Raw genomic sequence first — 22,558 nt, 5'->3', positions numbered from 1 at the left:
TGCATATTAGCTTTCCAATATGGTAACACATCCTTAAAATTAATCAATTTATAAAGATGAAAGATTTATTTTGGCATATATCTTTGAAGGTTTTTGGTCCATGATAGAGTGGCCCCATTGCTTTGGGCCTGTAATGACATAGTACATCACGGCAGGAGCATGTGGTAGAGATACCCATTCACCTCCTGGTAGTCAGGAAGTGATGAGAGAAAAAGGAAAAAAAAGAAAAAGACCAACACCCCACAATTCCCTTAGAGGACATATCCTCCATGACCTAAAAACTCCCACTAGGCCTGCCTCTTAAAAATTTCCAACCACCTTCCAATAATACCAAGCTGAGAACCAAGTTTTTAACACATGGGCCTTTGCGGGTCATTTCAAATTCAAAGTAGAGAAGTAGCTGTAAAATAAGAATGATGGTAAGTATATAAAAAAATATATGGAAATTCAGTCTCAGAACTATGGAGATTTCTAAGGAAGAAAAGAGAATAAATAGAATTGAATCAATATGTAACGATAGAACTAAAGAAAACATTCCAAACTTAGTTTGCTATGTTTCAGGAAATTTTAAGTAAAATATATCTATACCTAGAGAAATCCTTGGGAAATGTTTCTTAAGAGTAAAAAAACTCTCATAAGCACCTAAGGGGGAAAATAAGTAAAACTATATATATATATATATATATATATATACACACACACATATATGTATGTATATATATATATATATATATATATATATATATATATATATATATATATATATATGAATATACATGTATGTACACACAAAAAAACACTCAAAGAAACAAAATGGAAGTTAGCCTCAGACTTCTACTTTTTATATTAAAAGTCACAGAAGACAATGGAAAAAAGTATATAGATTTTAAAAGTAAATTCAATATTCAGAGTAGTCTATTTTAAATGTATAACTATTCATATCCCCCTATTAAATCACCTCAAAGATTTCCACTGCCCCTAGAGCAAAGTAGTAAATTCCAACATTGATTCATGTGGCCATCAATAATGGAGTTTCTATTCACCACTTCATAGGGTCCCATGTCCCACTCCACTTTAATGACATGTTTCTTGGCATGGTGGTTTTCTTTCAGAATCTGAAATTTGTAAAATGTCCATACCTCAATACTATCATTTGTAGAGTTCCCTTTATGCAGAATATTCTTCCCAGTCTGTACTTACTTAAATTGCAGTTCTCGGTCTAATGATTGTTTTTTAAATAAAAATTTTTCCTGACCTGCAAAACAAGTTATTGATTTTTTTCCCTCTAACTTCCACACCCATATGTCATTCTTGTTATTTTTCCATTTTATTTTTATTTATCTTATCTGTTTTATGCAGTGAATTATAGACAAGCGGTCATGGACCATAGCTGTCATATTCACTTTTATAACTCTAACATTTAATATTGTGCCAGGTATATACTTGATACATAATAAAAACTTGTTATAGGAATGCATAAATTAATGAATTAAACACAAAAATATTCTTATATATTCAAGAGCTTGGAAAAAATATACCACTCATATACCATTCTTTAAGTGTATGTGTGTATTAATCTAAGAGCTCAGGAAAGGGAACAATTTAGTATAAAATGACCATTGGTGAGCACTAAAATCAGTAAAATGGATATTTTTCTACAAAATTTCTGAAAACATATCATCCTATAAAAGGCAAAAGATAAATTTGAAGTTAGGAAAAGAATTACCAGTAGTGTATATCAGTCATAGGATTATGTCTGATTTTCCTATTTTTTTAATATTTATCAAATAGTCTAAAAAATATGTTCTTCTTCTAATTAAAGAGTTAGTGAGATGGGGATGTCACTCAGTAGGTGAGTACTTCATTTATTTGGCATGTATAAGGTCCAGGTATGTTCCCTAGCACCTCATCCAAAAAAAGAATTCAGCATATTTCTACTGAAGGATAAGTATTGAGAAAGTGAAAAAAAAAGTACATAAAAATTATTTGGGGGCTGGAGATGTGGCTCAAGCAGTAGCGTGCTCGCCTGGCATGCGTGCAGCCCAGGTTCGATCCTCAGCACCACATACAAACAAAGATGTTGTGTTCACCGAAAATTAAGAAATAAATATTTTTAAAAAATTCTCTCTCTCTCTCTCTCTCTCTCTCTCTCTCTCTCTCTTTAAAAAAAATTATTTGGTCCATTCCCTTTGAAAGTGATAAATTTAAGAATATGGCCAATTGACTCAATTTGGGTCAATAAATATAATAAAAAAATCTGCTGGAAGGGAATGTTCTGGAATTAATGCATAATTAATCATATCCTCATATTAAAACTCCTCAAAGATTTCCACTGCCCTTAGAGAAAAGTAGTAAATTCCAACATTGATCCATGTGGCCATCTACAATGGAGCTTCTATTCACTACTTCATAGGGTCCTATGTCCCACTCCACTTTAATGAGATGTTTCTTTTATGACAAAATAAATTTGAAGTTAGGAAAATAATTGCCAGTAATGTCTATCAGCTAAAGGATTATGTCTGATTTCCATTTTTTTAAATGACACTTTAATGACAATGTTCCTTCCAAATTAAAAAAAGGAAAGAGATGGACATAAAGAATTTCTTTTTCATCTTTATCAATTTCAGATAAGGATATATCTGAAAAAATGACTGAAAATGCTTCACCTACCATATTGGGGGAAAAAAACTCCATTCTGCTTTCATTTTGGGGGTTTGTTTATTTTGTAAAGTGATTTGGAAATTTAAATTTTTATTTTTATTCTACTCATCTTACTATAATTTTTATTGGTACTCTTTGGTTTGATGACTCCTGCTATTCTTTCTACTCAAAATTATATAACTTTTTTGTCCTACTAATTTTACTTTTTCAAGCCAAATTCAAATATCACCTTTGCCACAAGACTCTTTTACTAATATTTTGAGAAATAAATTCTTTTCAGTTCACTTTTTAAAACTCAGCCAATTTTATTAGAAAACTCCTTCAGAGCATTAAGGAATAGGTAACCCTATGTGCTATAAATATCTAAGACATACAATTAGAAAACATTCATGGTTTCTGAAAAAGATGTATTGGAAATACACCTCCCTATTCCCCTCACTAGAATAAATAAAAACCCTAGCAGTTATACACAGAACAATTAGAAGACTGAAAGATGGAGAGAAGAAGGCAGACTTAATAGGACCCTTAGGGTTCCAAAATAACATGGTGGTGTTTTTCCTGGGTTTTCTCTATGTCACAAATATCAAAGTTTTCCTGGATCTGACAACTCCAAAAAACTACTACCTAAAACTGCCCAAAGTTTCCAGATTTTGTAGTATATACCTACAGACTTAAAAAACTGAGCAAAGCCTAAACATGATAAGCAGTAAAAACTCCATACTAAGACACTTCATAATCAAATTTATGAAAACAAAGAAGAAAAAAATCTTAAAAGTAATGAAACAGAAATAACAGCTTACCTATTAGGAAAAAATATTTGAATGACAGTGGATTCCTTATAAAAAAAAATCATAAGTCCAGACAAATGTAGTACTTTTTTTAATTGTGAAAGAAAAGAACCCTAAACCAATAATTCTATATGCAAAGTAAATATTCTTCAGAAATAAAGAGGAATTCAAGACATTTTCAGATGAAGGACAACCAAGATAATTGTGTCCAGAAGATCTATCTTTTAGGGCTAGGATTGTGTCTCAGCGGTAGAGCGCATACCTAGCACAGGCGGGTCCGGGGTTTGATTCTCAGCACCAAATAAAAATAAAGGCATTGTGTTGTGTCTATCTACAAAAAAAAAAAAAAAAAAAAAAAAAAAAAAAAAACTCTCTCTTTCTCTCTCTCTCAAAAAAACAGGAAGAAAGAACATACTAAACAAATAGATGAATAAATATACTCTCCATCTCCCCCTTGAGTTTTCTAAATTATGTTTGATCATTGAAGTGAAATTATAACACCATCTAATATGGGTCTAAATGTATGGCAAGAAAATATTTCAAACCATTATTCTGCACTGTAGAAATGACATAAATGAAGGTGAGATTTCTGTACTTAACTTGAACCAGTAAACTGATGGCACCAACAGACAGTGATAAGTTATAGAATGTAATAAAATCCTTGGAGCAACCATGTTAAAAAACTCTACACATGGACTCAAGTGTAGCTCAGAGATATAGTGTGTGCCTTGAGTTCAATCACCAGCAACAAAAATATGAAATATTAAAAAGACACACTTAAAAACAAATCAAAATGGGATTCTAAAAAGCAACTGTTGAAGTCACTTATAGAAAAGACTGAAAAAGAAAACAGAGGGAAAAAGAAAGAAAGAACAGATAGAGGGAAGGGGTTGTTGATATAAATCCTAACATAGGAATAATTACATTAAATATAATTTGGCTAAGTATACATTATAAGAGAGATATTAGCAGTGTATTTAAAATACAAAGCAACTATATGTTATTAGACACTTCAAATATAATTACACAGGCAAGGGTGGAAAAGATTTGTTATGTAAATATTGATCAAAGGAAAAGAGGACTAGCTATGTTGGCATCATATCAAATAGACTTCAGAGCAAAGATAAGTACCAGAGAAACTAAGGGACATTATAGAATGATGGGGGGAACCAATCCACCAAGAAGACATAGCAATCCTAAATTTATATGCACCAAATGAGACAGCTACAACACACGTCAGCCAAAACCAAAAATAACTGAAAAGACAAATCAACACACTCACAGTGATATTTACAGACATCCCACTCCCCTCTCTCCACAATTAACTAGGTAGGATATCAGCAAGGATCCAGAAGAATTCAACAACACCATAAACCAACAGAATCTAATAAACATTTATAGAATAATATACACTTTGCAGCAGCAGGATACACATTCTATATTTTTACTTTTTTTATTTGTTCTTTTTAGTTATACATGACAGTAGAATGTATTTTAACAATCATATATTCATGGAATATAACTTCCCATTCTTGCACTTGTACATGATGTGGAGTTACACTGGATATGTATTATTTTATGAATATTGGAAAGTTATGTCTGATTCATTCTACTATCTTTCCCATTACCACCCTTCTTCCTTCCCCCCCCCCACTCCTCCCTGTCCAATCTGGTGAACCTCCACTCCTCCCTCTCCTCCACCTATTGTGAGTTAACATCCACATATTTTAGGGATTGGCTTATCTCATTTAGCATACTAGTCTTCAGCTCCATCCAGTTATTGGCAAATGCCATAATTTTATTCTTCTGTATGGTTAAGTAATATTCCATTATGTGTATGTACCACATTTTCTTTATCCATTCATCTGTTGAAGAGCACCTAGGTTGGTTCCATAGCTTAGCTATTGTGAATTGCGCTGCTATAAACATTGGCCACATCACTATAATATGTTGATTTTAAGTCCTTTGGAGTGGGATAACTAGGTCAAATGGTGGTTCCATTCCAAGTTTTCTGAGAAATCTCCATACTGCTTTCCAGAGTGGTTGCACCAATTTGCAGTACTACTTGAAATATATGAGTGTATCTTATTCTCTACATCCTTACCAATATTTATTGTTACTTGTATTCTTGATAATTGCCATTCTGACTGGAGTGAGATGGAATCTCAACGTAATTTTAACTTGCATTTCTCTAGTTGCTAGTAATGTTCAACATTTTTTTATGTATTTGTTGACCATTCAGATTTCTTCTTCTTTGAAGTGTCTGTTCAGTTCTTTTGCCAATTTGTTGATTGGGTTATTTGGTTTTTAGTGTTAAGTTTGTTGAGTTCTTATATATCCTGGAGATTAATTTTCTATCTGAGGTGCAGGTTGTAAAGATTTTTCTCCTGTAGGCCCCCTCTTTCTGTTCTTGATTGTTTTCTTAGCTATGAAGAAGTTTTTAGTTTAATACAATACCATTTATTGATTCTTAATTTTACATCTCATGCTTTAGAGTCTTGTTGAAGAAGTCAGTTCCTAAGCCAACATATTGGAGATTTGAGCCTACTTTTTCTTCTAGTAGGGTTACTGGTCTAATACCTAGGTCCTCAATCCACCTTAAGCTGAGTTTTGTGCAGGGTGAGATTCAGGGTCTAATTTCATTTTAGTACATATGGACTTCTAGTTTTCCCAGCACCATTTGTTGAAGAGGCTATCTATCCTCCAATGTATGTTTATGGCACCTTTGTCTAGTATGAGTTAACTGTATTTATGTGGGTTAGTCTCTGTATCTTCTATTCTGTACCATTGGCCTATGCATCTGGTTTGGTGCCAATACCATGCCTTTTTTTTTTTAATTATAGCTTTGTAGTATAGTTTAAGGTCTAGTATTGTGATACCTCCTGCTTCTCTTTTCCTGCTGGGGATTGCTTTGGTTATTCAGGGCCTCTTATTTCTCCAAATGAATTTCACTACTGCTTTTTCTATTTCTGTGAAGAATGTTATCAAAACCTTAATAGAAATTGCATTAAATATGTATAGTGCTTTTGGTAGTATGGCCACTTTTTTAAATTTATTTTTTATTCTAATTTGTTATATATGGCAGCAGAATGCATTATAATTTATATTACACATATAGAGCACAATTTTGTATATCTCTGGTTGTATACAAAGGATATTCACATCATTCATGTCTTCATACATGTATTTAGGGTAATGATGTCCATCTCATTCCACCATCTTTTATTACTCCCATGCCCCTTCCCTTCCCTTCCCATTCCTTTGCCCTATCCTCCCATGATCCCCCTCCCAATCCCACTATGAATCAGCCTCCTTACATTGGAGAAAACATTTGGCATTTGGTTTTTTGGGATTGGCTAACTTCACTTAGCATAATATTCTCCAACTCCATCCATTTTCCTGCAAATGAGTATTGCCATTTTGACAATATTAATTCTGCCTATCCCAGAACATAAAAGATCTTTCTATCTTCTAAGATCTTCTTCAATTTCTTTCTTTAGTGTTCTGTACTTTTCATTATAGAGGTCTTTAACCTCTTTTGATAGATTGATTCCTAAGGTTTTTTTGTTTTGTTTTGGTTTGGTTTGGTTTCTGAGGATATTATAAATGGGATAGGTTTCCTAATTTCTTTTTCAGTTGATTTATCAATATATAGGAATGCAATTGATTTGTGAGTAGTAATTTTATATCCTTCTACTTTGCTGAATTAATTTATGATTTCAAGAAGTTTTCTGGTGGAGTTTTTTTTTGTCTTTTAAATATAGAATCATATCATCAGCAAATAGTGATAGTTCTTCTTTTTCTATTTATATCCCTTTAATTTCTTTCTTCTAATTGCTCTCGCTAGAGTTTCCAGGACTGTGTTGAATAGAGGTGGTGAAAGAAGGCATCCCTGTCTTGTTCCAGTTTTTAGAGGGAATGCTTTCAATTTTTCTCCATTTAGAATGATATTGGCCTTGGGTTTAGCATAGATAGCTTTTACAATGTTGAGGTATGTTCCTACTATCCCTAGTTTTTCTAGTGTTTTGAAGACGAATAGATGCAGTATTCTGTCAAATGCTTTTTCTGAATCTATTGAGATAAATATGTGATTCTTGCCTTTAAGTCTATTGACGTGATAAATTACATTTATTGATTTTCATATGTTGAACCAAACTTGCATCCCTGAGATGAACCACACTTGATCATGGTGCACTATCTTTTTAATATGTTTTTTTTGTGTGTGTGTGTGTGTGATTTGCCAGTATTTTATTAAGAATCTTCACATCCATGTTCATCAGGGATATTGGTCTAAAATTTTCTTTCTTTGATGTGTCTTTGTCATCCACACACCACCTGGAGAGATGGCGGCTTCTTCACTGAACAAGAATATTGGGTAGCACGCCTTTAATTTAGTCAGGCAATGTCCTTGATCTCCAAACACTCTATACCCAGACATGCCTCAGGCCTCATAAAAATGCAGGTCCCTTTAGTTCCTTTATCCCTCCACTTTGCTTTTGGAGAGACCACTCTGGCTGGTGCTTCCAGCCAAGCCACAGTAGCGGCTGTGTCCCTGGGGACTTCTTCTTTATTTTATTATTTCCAACATCCTGAGTCCCCAGTCTGCTTTGAGTGCACAGTTCTAAATTTCAGTAAAGTCTCCCCTTCCCCCACCATGTTTTATTTTATTCACTCACCTTGCTGAGAAGTTGCCTGCCTGCTTTATTGGTTTCATGCCACAGAACAGACAGGAAAGCAACCTTCTCTACTCTGCCATCTTGAAACTCTCCTCCTATACTTGAATACACATTCTTTTGAAAGAAATATATATACACATATTTTCATTTCTCTGGTTGAAATGAAGCAGAGTCACACCACACAAAGTAGAGTAACACCATTCATGTCTTCATAGATGTGCCTAGGGAAATGATGTTCATCTCATTCCACCATATTTCCTACCCCCAAGCCCCCTCCCTTCCTCTCCCTTCCTTTTCCCTATCCAAACTTCCTCCATTCCTCCCATACCCCACCTGCATTATGGATCAGCATCCATATCAGAGAAAGCATTAGGTCTTTGGTTTTTTGGGATTGACTTACTTCACTTAGCATATTTTCCAACTCCATCCATTTACCTGCAAATGCCATGATTTTATTCTCTTTCAATGCTGAGTAATATTCCATTGTGCAAATATACCAGAGTTTCTTTATTCATTTATCTCCTGAAGGGTATCTAGGTTGGTTCCACAATTTAGCTATTGTGAATTGTCACACATGCTTTTTAATTGTCCATGGAACATGCCAAAAAAGACCATACACTGGGCCATAAAGCAAACCTCAACAAATCCAATACAAATAGTACAGAATATGTTTTCTGACCACAAAGAAATCAAACTAGAAATCAATAGCAGAAAGATAAAGCAAATCTCTAAATACTTGGAAATTAAATTACAAACTGCTAAATAATCATCGGTTAAAGAGGAAATCTCTAGAGAAAGAGAAAAATATAATGAACTGAATTACCTTTAAAATACATTCAAAAGTTTATAGAACACAGTGAAAAGAGTGATGAGAGGAAAGTTCTCAAATCAATAAACTGTAAAAGCTACCATCTCAGGAACCTGAAATAAGGAGAGCAAAATGTAAACTCAAACTAAGCAAGAGTGAGGAAGTAATAAAGATACAAGCACTAATGAGTAAAATTGAAAACCAAAACAAACAAACAAACAAACAGTAGAGAAAACTGATGGAACACAGAACTGCATCTATGAAAAGATCAATAGAATTGGCGAACCCTTAATAAAACTGATGAAGAAAAAATCAGAGAAGGCATAGATCACCAATAGCAAAATGAAACAGGAAATATCACTAAAGACCTTGCAGATATCAAGAAGTTAATAAGGAAATGCTAAATAGTCCTACATGCAAGATTTGACAACTTGCATGTAATGGGTCAATTCCTTAAAAAGCACGAACTAGCCAGACACCAAGGCCCATACCAGCAATCCCAGCTATTCAGGAGGCTGAGGCAGGAGAATAGCAAATACAAGGCCAGTATGCAGGACCCTTGGTTCAATCTCTGGTACTGGAAAAAAGTAAATAAATAAAAATAAAATACCCAACAAACTACCACAATTCAACTTACCCAATATGAAATAGAAAATATGGATAGCCCTGTAACTATCAGTTTTTTAAACTTACATTTAAAATTCCCCAAAACAAATATCCAGACCAGCTCATTTCACTGTAGAATTCTTAATTCTTCCAAAGGTCTAATAGTAATACTAATTCTATAGTCTTCTTTATTTAAAAGAGAGAGAGAGAGAGGAAAAGAGAGAGAGAGAGAGGAAAGGAGAGAGAGAGAGAGAGAGACGAACACTTCCAAATTTATTTTGCTACCTAGTATTACCTAATATCTAAGTCAAAGACATGACAAAGAAAAATATAGACCAACAGCTTTGATGAATGTAGATATAAGAATTTTTAATTAAATCATATAACTGATTCATTTTATTTAATTATTTATTCTAATTTGTTATGACAACAGAATGCATTTAAATTCACAGTACACATATAGAACACAATTTTTCATTTCTCTGGTTGTACACAAAGTAGAGTCACACCATTCATGTCTTCATAGATGTACCTAGGGTAATTATGTCCTTCTCATTCCACAGTCTTTCCTACCCCATGGCCTCTCCCATCCCCCACTTTGCCCTATTCAATGTTCCTCCATTCCTTCCATGCTCCCCGCCACCTCCATTATAGATCAGCATTCACTTATCAAATAAAACATTCAGCCTTTGATTTTTTGGGATTGTCTTACTTCACTTAGCATGATATTCTCTAACTTCATCCATTTACCTGCAAATGCCATGATTTTATTCTCTTTTAATGCTGAGAAATATTCCATTGTGTACATATACCACAGTTTCTTTATCCATTCAGTTATTGAAGGGTATAAGTTTGGTTCCACAATTTAGTTTTTGTGAATCATGCTGCTATACACATTGATGTGGCTGTGTCACTGTAGTATGCTGTTTTTAAGTCCGTTGGGTACAAACCAAGGAGAGGGATATCTGGGTCAAATGGTGGTTCCATGCCAAGTTTTCCTAGGAATCTCCATGCTGCTTTCCAAATTGGTTGCTCCAATTTGCAGTGCCACCAGCAATGTATGAGTGTTCCTTTTTCCCCACATCCTCACCAACATTATTTATTGTTTGTATTTTTAATAGCTGCCATTCTGACTGGAGAGAGAGAGAGGAAATCTTAGGGTAGTTTTGATTTGCATTTCTCTAATTGCTAGAGATGTTGAACATTTTTTCATATATTGGTTGATTTTGTATATTTTCTTCTGAGAAGTGTCTGTTCAGGTCCTTAGTCCATTTCTTGATTGGGTTATTTGTTTTTGGGGTGGGGAGGTTGGTGTTAAGTTTTTTGAGTTCTTTATATACCCTAGAGATTAATGCTCTATCTGATGTGCATTTGGTAAAAATTTGCTCCCATTTCATAGGCTCTCTATTCACATTATTGTTTCTTTCACTGAGAAGAAGTTTTCAGTTTGAATCCATGCCATTTATTGATTCTTGATTTTATTTCTTGTACTATAGGAGTCTTGTTAAGGAAGTTGGGGACTAATCCTACATGATGACGATTTGGGGCTACTTTTTCTTCTCTTAGGCATAGGGTCTCTAGTCTGATTCCTCGGTCCTTGATCTATTTTGAGTTTTGTGCATGCTGAGAGATAGGGGCTTAATTTCATTTTGTTGCATATGGATTTCCAATTTTCCCAAAACCATTAGTTGAAGAGGGTTTCTTTTCTCCAATATGTTTTTGTCTCCTTTGTCTAATATGAGATAACTGTATTTATGTGGGTTAGTCTCTGAGTCCTCTATACTGTACTATTGGTCTACCAGTCTATTTTGGTGCCAGTACATGCTGTTTTTGTTACTATCGCTCTGTAGTACAGTTCAAGGTCTGGTATAGTGATGCCACCTGCTTCACTCTTGTTGCTAAGGATTGCTTTGGCCCTTCTGGTTCTCCTATTTTTCCAGATGAATTTTATTATTGCTTTTTCTATTTCTATGAGGAATGTTATTGGGCTTTTGCATTAATTCTGTATAGTGCTGTTAGTAGTATAGTCATTTTGACAATATTAATTCTGCCTATTCAAGAACAAGGGAGATCTTTCCATCTTCTAAAGTCTTCTTTAATTTCTTTTTTTAGCATTCTGTAGTTTCCATTGTAGAGGTCTTTCATGCCTTTCATTAAGTTCAACACAGTATTAGTAAATGGAAGGGAACAATATATAAAAATAATTATATGCCATGAAGAGATTGCATTTATTCCAGGGATACAAGATTTGTTCATTATTTGAAAACTACTCAGTATAATTCACAATATGCTATTGTTTAGATGTTTTATGTCTTTCAAAACTCATGTCTAATCTTAACCTCCAAGGCAACATTGTTGGGAAGTAGGGCCTAATGGGAGATGTTTGTAGATTAATGCCACTATAAGAAAGACATGTGAGGATAGGTTTGCTCTCCTCTGCTCTTCTTCCATATGAGAAATAGAATTTCTCCCCTTCCAGAGAATGCAGTGTCCAAGGTGCCATCTTGGAAGCAGAGTCTAGGCCCTTACCAGAAACCAATTCTTGTAGCATCTTGATCTTAGGCTTTCCAGCCTTCAGAACTTTAAGAAACACATTTCTCCTATTAGGGTCTGGGAAGCAAGCCAGTTGGGATGGTAGTAAAGAAAGATAGACAGATACGATCATTGCATAATGTATGCATGTATGGAAATATCACAGTGAATCCCATCAATTTGTATAATTAATATGTCTTAACAAAAATAAAATTTAAAAAACACAAATTTCTCTTTTTAAATATTATCCAGTCTCAGGTATTCTAGTATAGCAGCACAAAATGGACTCAGAATCATATTAACAAGTTATAGTAGAAAAGTCACAGGATTGCAACAATTGGTGTGTGGGAAAAGAAAAGCATTTGGCAAAGTTCAGTATCCATTTGGTTATTAAATCTTCAGGAAAAAAAAATATGAATAAAAGAAAACATCCCCAACTTTATTTAAAAAAAAAACCCACAAAAAAAGTTACAGCTAACAACACAGTTATTGGCATACTTATTAAGATTTTTTAAGACCGAGAGATCAATAGCAATGCAAGGATTCTGCTCTTGTTGGTCATTTAACATAGTGCTGAATATTCTAGCCAGGCAAAATAGAAATTAAAATTACAATACCAACTACAATCACCTTCCCCAAATGAAACACTTTGGTATGATTGTTATAGAATATGTACAAAACTCATATACTGAACACTATACAGTGCCAATCAAAGAAAGCCTTGATCTAAAGAAATGGAGAGGTGTGTTGTTTATTGTTAGGAAAACTTTATATAGTAGAGATATTTGTTTTCTACAAACTTACACACATGTACAATGCAATTCCTGCCAAAATCCTGGAATGATTTTTTTGTAGCTGTAGACATTATTCAGATTGATATGGAGAAGACAAAGGAACTGGGATAGGTGAAACAGTTTTTTAAAGGAGAAATGAGTCTATCTAATTTTTAAGACTTTTTGTATGGCACAGTAGCCAAGACTGTATGGTGGTGGTAGAGCAGTCAACACATGGCTTACTAGAACAGAACAAAGAAAAAAAAGAGATCAAAAATATTTCCAAAGGAGTTTTGACAAAAGGACATAAGCTATTCAGTGGAAGGAGGATAATCTTTTCAACAAATGGACAAATGGTGTTGGAACAATTAGATGTGCATAGGCCAAAAAAAATTCCTTGTCCTAAAGCTCACACCTTACATTCATATTAACTCCAAATGGATCACAAACTAAAATGTAAATATTAGGAAAATTATTTTAAAAATTTGTTTTGAAAAAAAAATTATAAGAGAAAAATCTTAGATCCATTTCTAGGCAAAAATTTCTTAGACTTCATAATAAACCATGTCCACAAAAGGAAAAATTAGTAAATTGAACTGTATCAAAATTAAAAACTTGTGCCCCAAGAAGACCCTATTTAAGAGAAAAAAATGACAAGTATCACAATGGAAGAAAAATATTTGTAAACCATGTATCTGACAAAGAATCTCAAAACTCAAAAGTAAAAAACACCTCAAACAATGCAATTAGAAAATAAACACAAATGAATGAACAATTCACCTAAGATATAAATAGATAGCAAGTAAGACATGAAATGGTGCTCAACATAATTAGTCATTAAGGGACATGCAACTGAAAAGAACAATGAGATATTACTATATGCCTATCAGGACCACCAACAGCAACAAAAAGTGACAATATGAGATGCAGGTGCAGAAGAAAAGAAAATGAATCATCATGAATTGCTGATGGGAACCCAAAATGGTGACCCACCTTGGAAACGGTTTGGCAGTTGCTCTTAAAAAATTGAACACATGACTATCAAACAACCCAACCATTTCAGTCCTGTGTATTTATCTCACAAAAATGAAAACCCAACATTTATACAAAACCTTTGCCCAAATTTTCATAGCAGCTAATTTGTAATAGCCAACAAAACAAAACAAAACTAGAAAATCAAGATGTCCTTCCAATGGATGTATAGTTAAACTGTGGTACATCCACACTATGGACCACCATTAAGCAACAAAAGAGAACAAATTATTGATAAATGCAAAAATCTGTAGGAATCTCCAGAGCAATATTCTCAATGAAAAAGTCAATCCTGAAAGTTTATAAAGTTTATTGATCCCACATATAAAACATCCTTAAATTAACTAAGCTATACAAATAGAGATCAAATTAGTTTTTTCAAGAGTTAAGGAGGTAGTTGGGGCCAGAAATGAGTGGTTGTGGCATGAAAATACATGAGGAATTATTGAGGTTGTTCTTTATCTTGACTGTATAATACCAATACACTGGGTTTTTGGTTTGTTGTGTTTTTTTGTTTGTTTGTTTGTTTTGCAGTATGGTTTTTGCAGTATAGTTTTTCAAAACATTAATATCAGGAAAACTAGGTAATGAATGCATAGAATTCAGTGCATGCAAATGTACAATTGTCTCAAAAGTATAATTAGAAATACATATGTAAAACTTTCTATAATAAAGCCTTTATAACCATATGTAACAAAAAACATTGAATAAGATAATTATGAACCAATCTAATTCATGAATATAGGTACAAAAGCCTAATAAAAATACTGTCAAATCTAATTGAAAAGAACATTAAGGTAATTATGTCTCATTTTAGCATTGAATACTTGAAGATGATAAATAATTTAAATTTAGGATGCTTATTAAATAAGATAACATAAATAGGCTAAAACATTATCATCCCAACAGCTTCTAAATAGGCATACAACAAAATTCAACATTCATTATTTTTTACAAAATTATAGAAGAGACTGTTATTATTCATCAAGTATTTATATGTTTCTTAATCTTAGTCTGGGCAGATGACTAATTCACCAACTGAACATAGTGTTTGGAAATTAAGTGCAATTGTTTCATATTTAACTTCATTCAAGTGGCTGAAGTTTTAAAAAATAGCAATTCAGACTTGGCGAGATGGTGCCTACTTATAATCCCAGTGATTCAGGAGGCTGAGGCAGGAGGATCACAAGTTCAAAGCTAGCCTCAGAAATTCAGCAAGGCCCTAAGCAACTTAGTGAGACCCTGTCTCAAAATAAAAAATAAAAAGGGCTGGGAGGTGGCTCAGTTGTAAAGCACCCCAGGGTTCCATCCCCAGTACCCAACAAAAAAGCAATTCAGAACTGGTGGATTCAGAATTGGCAAGCAGCCTGGGTCCGGGGATGTTATTCAAACAGAAAGACATAGGAGTGTGATCTGTCACATACTATGGCATTAGCAAGAAATATACCTTTGTTATGAAAAGCCACAGAGATTTTGGGACCTATTTGTTATTGCAGCATAGCTCTGGGTTATCCCAAATAATATAACTAGAATAGAACAATTCTTGATTACTATTATAAAGAATCATCTATTCTGAATCAAAAGACAGAGTCTTAATGCTTTTCATATTTATGCTTTTCAAACAAAAATACCTCAGAAAAATAGGTCTGTGATCTTTGGACAAATGGTACAATACCTATCCAATCTCCTTAGTAATTTACAGCACACATTTGCATTATCAAAGGCTCTGAATAAAGTCCTATAGAAATCTCTATGCCTTTGTTGAACTCAACATTTCGAGAACTTATTTCACAACAGTCATCTTTTTAATTATAGTGAAACATCTATTCACGGATGTATTTATATCTCTAGAAAAAGTAAGAAAAATAAGGCATTAATAGCATTTCCATGAGACTCAGAAATATACCAAAATATTCTTAGTGTTAGTGCTGCACTAAGATTTGTATATAAAGACTTTTATCATAGCTTTATTTATAAAACAAACAATAGATTAATATATATGTAGAGATATTTAAGTAACAAATACATATTAAATAAATATTAAAAATTGATAGTGTTATCTAATACCATTGAATGTCTGGAAAATTCTTACACTGAGAAAGTGAGATATGAAACTATACGTGCAGCCTAGGCCCAGTTAATAAACACACACATATACAAAAACTGCACCAAAATATTAAGAGTAGTTATCTCTGGAAGTAAGAATCATAGGCAATTTTATACTTTATTTTTCATTCTTTTTGATATATTAATCAAAAATAATAAACATTATTTTTACAAAGACATGTAGAAATAGAACTGTTTCTTCCTTACAAGAATTCTACTGTGTCCTTCAGCTAGCACATCATTATTAATAATAATGCTTACTGAGCAGGAATAATCTCTTTTCAGCACGAAACATCTCGTATTCATGCAAAAATAATCTTAATACTTATTATTGTTAATAAGAAAAATGTGCTCAGGTTGAACAATTTTTATTGAATACTTGATATGAATATGGAAAGGAGAAATTGACTTTGTAAAAATCTGTGTGATGCACTATAATGTCACAATCACCAAAAAGCTATGGAAAGGAAGAGAGAGGCCGGGGGATGGCAGCAAGAAGAGTGGCCTGAAGATTCAGAGACACCCAAGGAGTGTGGCCTCAGAGCATTTCCCCAGGTGGTCCAATAGATTCCCACCATCACCAACACACACACACACACACACACACACACACTTCATAACGCAAGTTCTTTGTAAGTCCCTTTTTATTTTCTGTTGGGTAGTCATTTTAAGTCTGTGACTGTCCATATTCTGGTCTCAGGATTTTCTCCAACTCCCTCTGCTGAAATACATAACTTAGGTAATTTTCTCCACATCAATTTTTTAAAATATTTTTTCTAGATGGACACAATACCTTTGTTTTATTTATTTATTTTCATGTGGTTCTGAGGATTGAACCCAGTGCCTCACACAGGCTAGTCAAAAGCTCTGCTGCTGAGCTACAACCCCAGCCTTCGCTTCTTCATTTCCAAGACAAATACATGGCTGACTATAATTTCTCTAGGAGTTAACTCACTGACTATTTCATAGTATTTCCACACTAGAATTCACTTTGTAGAGCAAGTAACATTTCCTCCATATCCTCCAGATCATTGCTTTTTCTTTTTTCCTTTGTATTCTTCAATTATGCCTTAATCTTTATTTGAACTTTGCAACTCCGATATGTAACATCAGAAGTTGTGTTGGGATGTTTGTTTGTGTGTGTGTGTGTGTGTGTGTGTATGGCCTCTGAGACTCTGTCACAATAAACTTGCATTTCCTCATAGAATTAGACAGCTTAACAAAATGAACTTACACCATTCCCATATTCTCCTAAACTAATACCTTCAGTTTTTAAAAAGTTGTAAAATTATTTTCAAGATACCACATAGTGTCTTCTTTTAGTCATCTTTTTAGGTTGGCTTCTAAAAGAAAGAAAGAATAAATCCATTAGAGCATGTATTTATACATAAAATGTTCTTAAAGGTTTTCTGTAATGAACACATAGAAAAACAGTCATTCTCGAGTCATTGGGTCATAGTATAATTATAGAAGGGAGAACTCAGCCTTGAGGTCAGATCTGGGTTCCAGGCTCAGCTCAACTGACTATTTTAAAAGACCATGTTACAACATTTACCATCTCTAAGCCTCCATTTACTTTTCTACAATGAAAGAATAAAACAGCCTGCCTCGTGGGATATAATGATGAATCAATGACATTAATTAAATGTGCTATATAACTGTTCATCATTGTTAAACTTTTCCCCATTTTGATTCTACTTTGATCTATTATCACTAAAAATACTATTCCCATTGTGCCTAACAGAGTCCAACAGAAACTCACGTAACTCTTAACAGCAAAGAGTAAGAAAAACTTGTCTCCATGAACAAGTTGTAAAAAAATATACTTGGTTTCAAATTTTAAATTGTCCATTGACCTTTCTAAGTCTTAGGCTGGAGGTAACCATTTTCAATTTTTTAAAGGTCATTTATGACATCTCCAGCATGAGGTTGGTTAAGTATTTTCTTAATTTATTTCTGATGACTTCCATAACAAAGCCAGCTAGAAATAATTACTATAGGCCGTGTGTGTGTGTGTGTGTGTGTGTCACATATTTGTTATATATATACATTTACATGTGTATTTATATATACACATACACACATATACATATACATTACATAGAATGTTTATATATAGATATATGATTGCTATACATGTATGTATATGCACATATTCATATTATATCTCCTATCTACATGTACATGTATATGAACATGTATACAAGCGTGGATAGATGGATAAATTTATTAAGTATCACAGAGCATTCTCTCTTTTCATTGTTAGCTGCTAAAAGCATGTTCTACACAATTATACACACCTATGGGTTGAGTGCTAATGGATTATTGACAAAGTATTTATTAAAATGACCTATTTCCTTCTATGTTACATGTATATTAACCCCCCACATATGCATATTATTTTCCTCTGTCATACTATTAAAGCAATAAAAGAGAGATGAAGTGCCATTTTCCTCCATCAGACTGTCATTTTGCCAGTCTTAATTGACCATTATTTTGGGAAGATGGCAGCCTCCTCTTTGAAGTTAAGAAATGCTGGTGGGCATGGAGTGAGATATTGCTTTCAACATGCTTGCAACATTGGTTGTTTTCATAGTTGTCTTGGGGAAGGGAATAGAGACAGTTGAGTACCTATTATAATGTCAGCAGGCAGACTACTGGGATGCATCTATTTTGACCTTTGTTCACATTCCATCCGCTCTAGTGACTCGGATGAGTTCACAGGTTCAGGATGAGTCAGGCTTCATTTACATGCTGGGAAACATTTGCGGTTTAGAATACTTGACAGTAACACACCCCAATGTAGAAAGCCAGAGTGAGTGAAGGATTTGCTAAAGATGTTGCCATGACCTAGGTAATGGGATGGAGGTGCTACCATGGGGGCCCCTGCACTGAAAAGACCTCTGTCCTGAGTTAACCCGGGAACCAACCATGCCAACATAGAATTGACCCCTGACTGAATTAACATATTCCCACTAAAGGTAACTCAATTAGAGTAAATTTCAAGAGCAACCATGATAAGGTGACCAGCCAGAAAATTCAAACCTCTTAGTAGAAGTATATAGAAAAAAAAAAAGATGGGAAGAATATCACAGTTAAAGGGTATGGCAGAGGACACCAGCTCAAGACGTGGGTACTAGAAAGCAGAGAAGGAGAAAGAGAGTTCCTTTCCTTAGGTACAAAATATAAACCCCCAAGTCATGCCTCCAGTGACCTCCATCCACACCCTACCTGCCTACAGTTACTAACTAGTTAACCTATATCAGCAGATTGATCCACTGGTTGTGTTACAACTCTGATAATTTAATCATTTCACCTCTGAAAGTTCTTGAATTGTCTCACACATGAGCTTTTGGGTGACACCACATATCCAAACCATAACATCTTCTTTAATTAACTTTTTGTTTTCAATAAATCCTCCAGAAACTGTCAGTGCTTTACTTATATCCAAAATCAAACAGCTTCTCAATGATTCCATAGCTACCACTTGGTCCAAATCAACACCACTTCTTGATTACACAGTTGCACTAGCATCCTGACTGATCACAATAATTTCATACTAGCCTCCCTATAGACAATTCTACAGACACAGAAGCCAGGACAATGCCTTTATAACAAAAGTCTTTGCTGGGTGTAGTGGCACACACCTGTAATCCCAGTTACTCAGGAAGCTAAGGCAGAATTTCAAATTCAATCATAGGCGATTTAGTGAGGCTCTGTCTCAAAATAAAATAAAGAGGGTAGCTCAGAGGTAGAGTTTTCCTCAGTTCAACCTCCAGTACTGGGGTGGGGGGAAGCTGATCATGTCATTCCTATAAAACCCATCAAAGGCTCCTTAGGATATTTAGATTAAAATCTCGAGTATGTGTCAGGACATATAAGACATTACTTCCTCTGGATTTCTGCTAGAGCTCTCTGCCCTACACTCCTACTTCCCACCAGCTTGTTCTGCCTCACTCACCTGGCTTCCATGTTCTTTAGCAAGCACACTCCTGCTCTGGGAACTTGGAAATTGATAGCTCCTTCACACAAAATGGTTTTTCACCAAGGTGTCCTTGCTTCCTCAGGTGCTACCATGGGAGCCCCTGCACTGAAAAGACCTCTGTCCTGAGTTAACCCCAGAACCAACCATGCCAACATAGAATTGACCTCTGACTGAATTAACATATTCCCAAGAAAGGTAAATCAATTTGGTTATTATTAAGCTATTGAGAATATTTGTATTATTTGTTTATTATCTTTCTCTCCTGACTAGAAGATGAGCTCTCTGAGGACAGGGTTCATCACATTGTGTCCAGAACTTAACACAACTCCACGCACATAGAAAATGCCCAATACATATTGTGATTGAATGAATAAACATATCAATACAACTCTCATCTTCAAGGAAATCATCAGCCAATGGGGGGCGGGAATCAAGACATTACAGCCAATTATATTGCAAATCAACAGGATTAATAAATGATAGTATAGCACACAGGAGACAATATTAATTCTATCTCGGGTTATTAGAAGAGGCAGAGTTTTCTCACATATACAGACATTTGAACATATACCTGGATATTTGAATTAGGTTGAAACAGACAAACGAAATTTTAACAAGAAGAGATGTGGAGACTAGCCTGAGCCCCAAACAAGAACCTGAATTCCCTAGAAGTGCTCAGCATGCTCCAAGAACAGCAAGTGATCCTGCATGGCTGACATCTGGGAGCTGAGTACCATCGAGTAGAAAAAAAAGATAAGACAGATTTTGAGGGGTCTTGACTACAATGAAAATTGTTGCTATTTTATACAGTCAAGAAATATTTAAGAACCTATTCCGGGCAAGACTCTGTGATCAGTGCTAGGGATGTAGAAGTGACATCCTCCATCACTGTGTTCAGGAAATTTACAGCAGAGCTTAGGCTATACAAATGGTTATACAAATGAGTGCCACCAAACATTACAAGTATCATAGCAACCACCTAAGGGCCAACACAACAAAGAACTGAGGATTTTATGATACAGAGAGGGGATTTCCAGAAAGATTTTAGGAGGAGGACATGAAATAAGGTCTTTGGGCTAAAGAACAAAGTGGTGGTCTCTAGGTTTTAGAAAGATTGTGCAAGTCAGAGTGTGCAATTGATCTGAAGAAAGAGCCTAGGCAGGGAGGGCGGCAGCTAATTCTCTTCTGGGTAAAGATTAAGGAAAACGTAATCAAATTACTTTCAACCTGAAAAGACATCTCAGTCTTATCCCCTATCCTGGTATATACTTACCTTCCCAGAAATTTCCTAATGTTAAACCAATTTAATGTGAATAGAAGAAAGGCAATCAGAACCTCTTACCTGAAAATGTATCACATTTCTCATTAAGTAAAAACATGCAAGAAATCTGAAAAAAGCTGTGCAAAACTTCTCCAGATGAGTGTGGCAGGAGAATAGCATGAACCAGTATTTCATGCGTTATGCAACACAATGTGGGTCTGCGCTGAACGATCTTGAAAGAGGGCTTAGTTACAACACAGTGCAGGCTTCTACGAGGCTCACTACTTGTACATTCTCAAAAGCTTAATAATAACCAAAGGAAAAAGAACTTGCAACATTCTCTTTCCCCATCCTTCTGCGAATCCTCTTCAAGATTTCAAGATGTTAGTTCTGACAAGTTCAAATCATAATCATGATAATTAGTATTTGACACTTACAGCCTCTTCACCAACAGTACATGTTGTTCATTTGCCAACATATAGTTGCAGTATAGAAAATATTTATCATATATAAGAACCACATTTTGAGTCATTTAGGAACATTTCGATACACTAAACATACTGAAGGGTGCTTCCACCACTGATTGTTTTTTTTTTTTCTCTCTGAGCTATTTCTATTTTGCTAAGATATAATTTTATAAGCTAAATTAATTTCAAAATTCTTGTGTTTGTTGGGTTGAGTCCCTCAGAATTCTTCTCTGACTCAGAAATGGAGTCACAAATTGACTTGTTGACTTTAAAATATTAAAAACAGATTAACACAATTCCCACACAAATTACTATAAGAACATATTTTATGTCAGTTTTCTGTTCACTACAACTACATGAAATACATTGTGCCATGTAATAGTCCCTGTCTCTTTTTTCTGTAAAAAAATCATAAGACCTATAATACCATGAAACCATTGTAAGACATGATGATATTTTTATCCAAATATACATTTTCTCATGGAAATTCAAGGCCAATGCATCTCTCTGGTTTCTCACAATAATTGTTTTGACTTAGGATAACATAATAAGATTTCTTCTCTAGGCCAACATGAATATAGTCTTAGTCCTTTGGGTTTAGGTTCAAATGTCAATGGTATCTGCATACATTATCTAATTGAGAAGAAACACAAGTGTGAGGTATAGTAACATAGATATCCATAGTTGTAAGTTTAAAAATAGTTACTCATCATCATAAATTTAAGAATAAATAAAATCCTCCCTGCCCTATTAAGCTGGATCTATGGATATAAAAACTTTCATGCCTACATATCAGGACCAGTGAACCTCATTCAGTTTATCTACCAAAATCACAAGGGCAAAATGTCAACCAGTACATACCA

This window comes from Marmota monax, unplaced genomic scaffold (genome assembly GCF_021218885.2).
Source record: "Marmota monax isolate L192 unplaced genomic scaffold, Marmota_monax_Labrador192_F-V1.1 WCK01_AAM20220418_F8-fsc00048, whole genome shotgun sequence".
NCBI classification, from domain to species: domain Eukaryota; kingdom Metazoa; phylum Chordata; class Mammalia; order Rodentia; family Sciuridae; genus Marmota; species Marmota monax.
Note: the sequence above shows the minus strand (reverse complement) of the source record.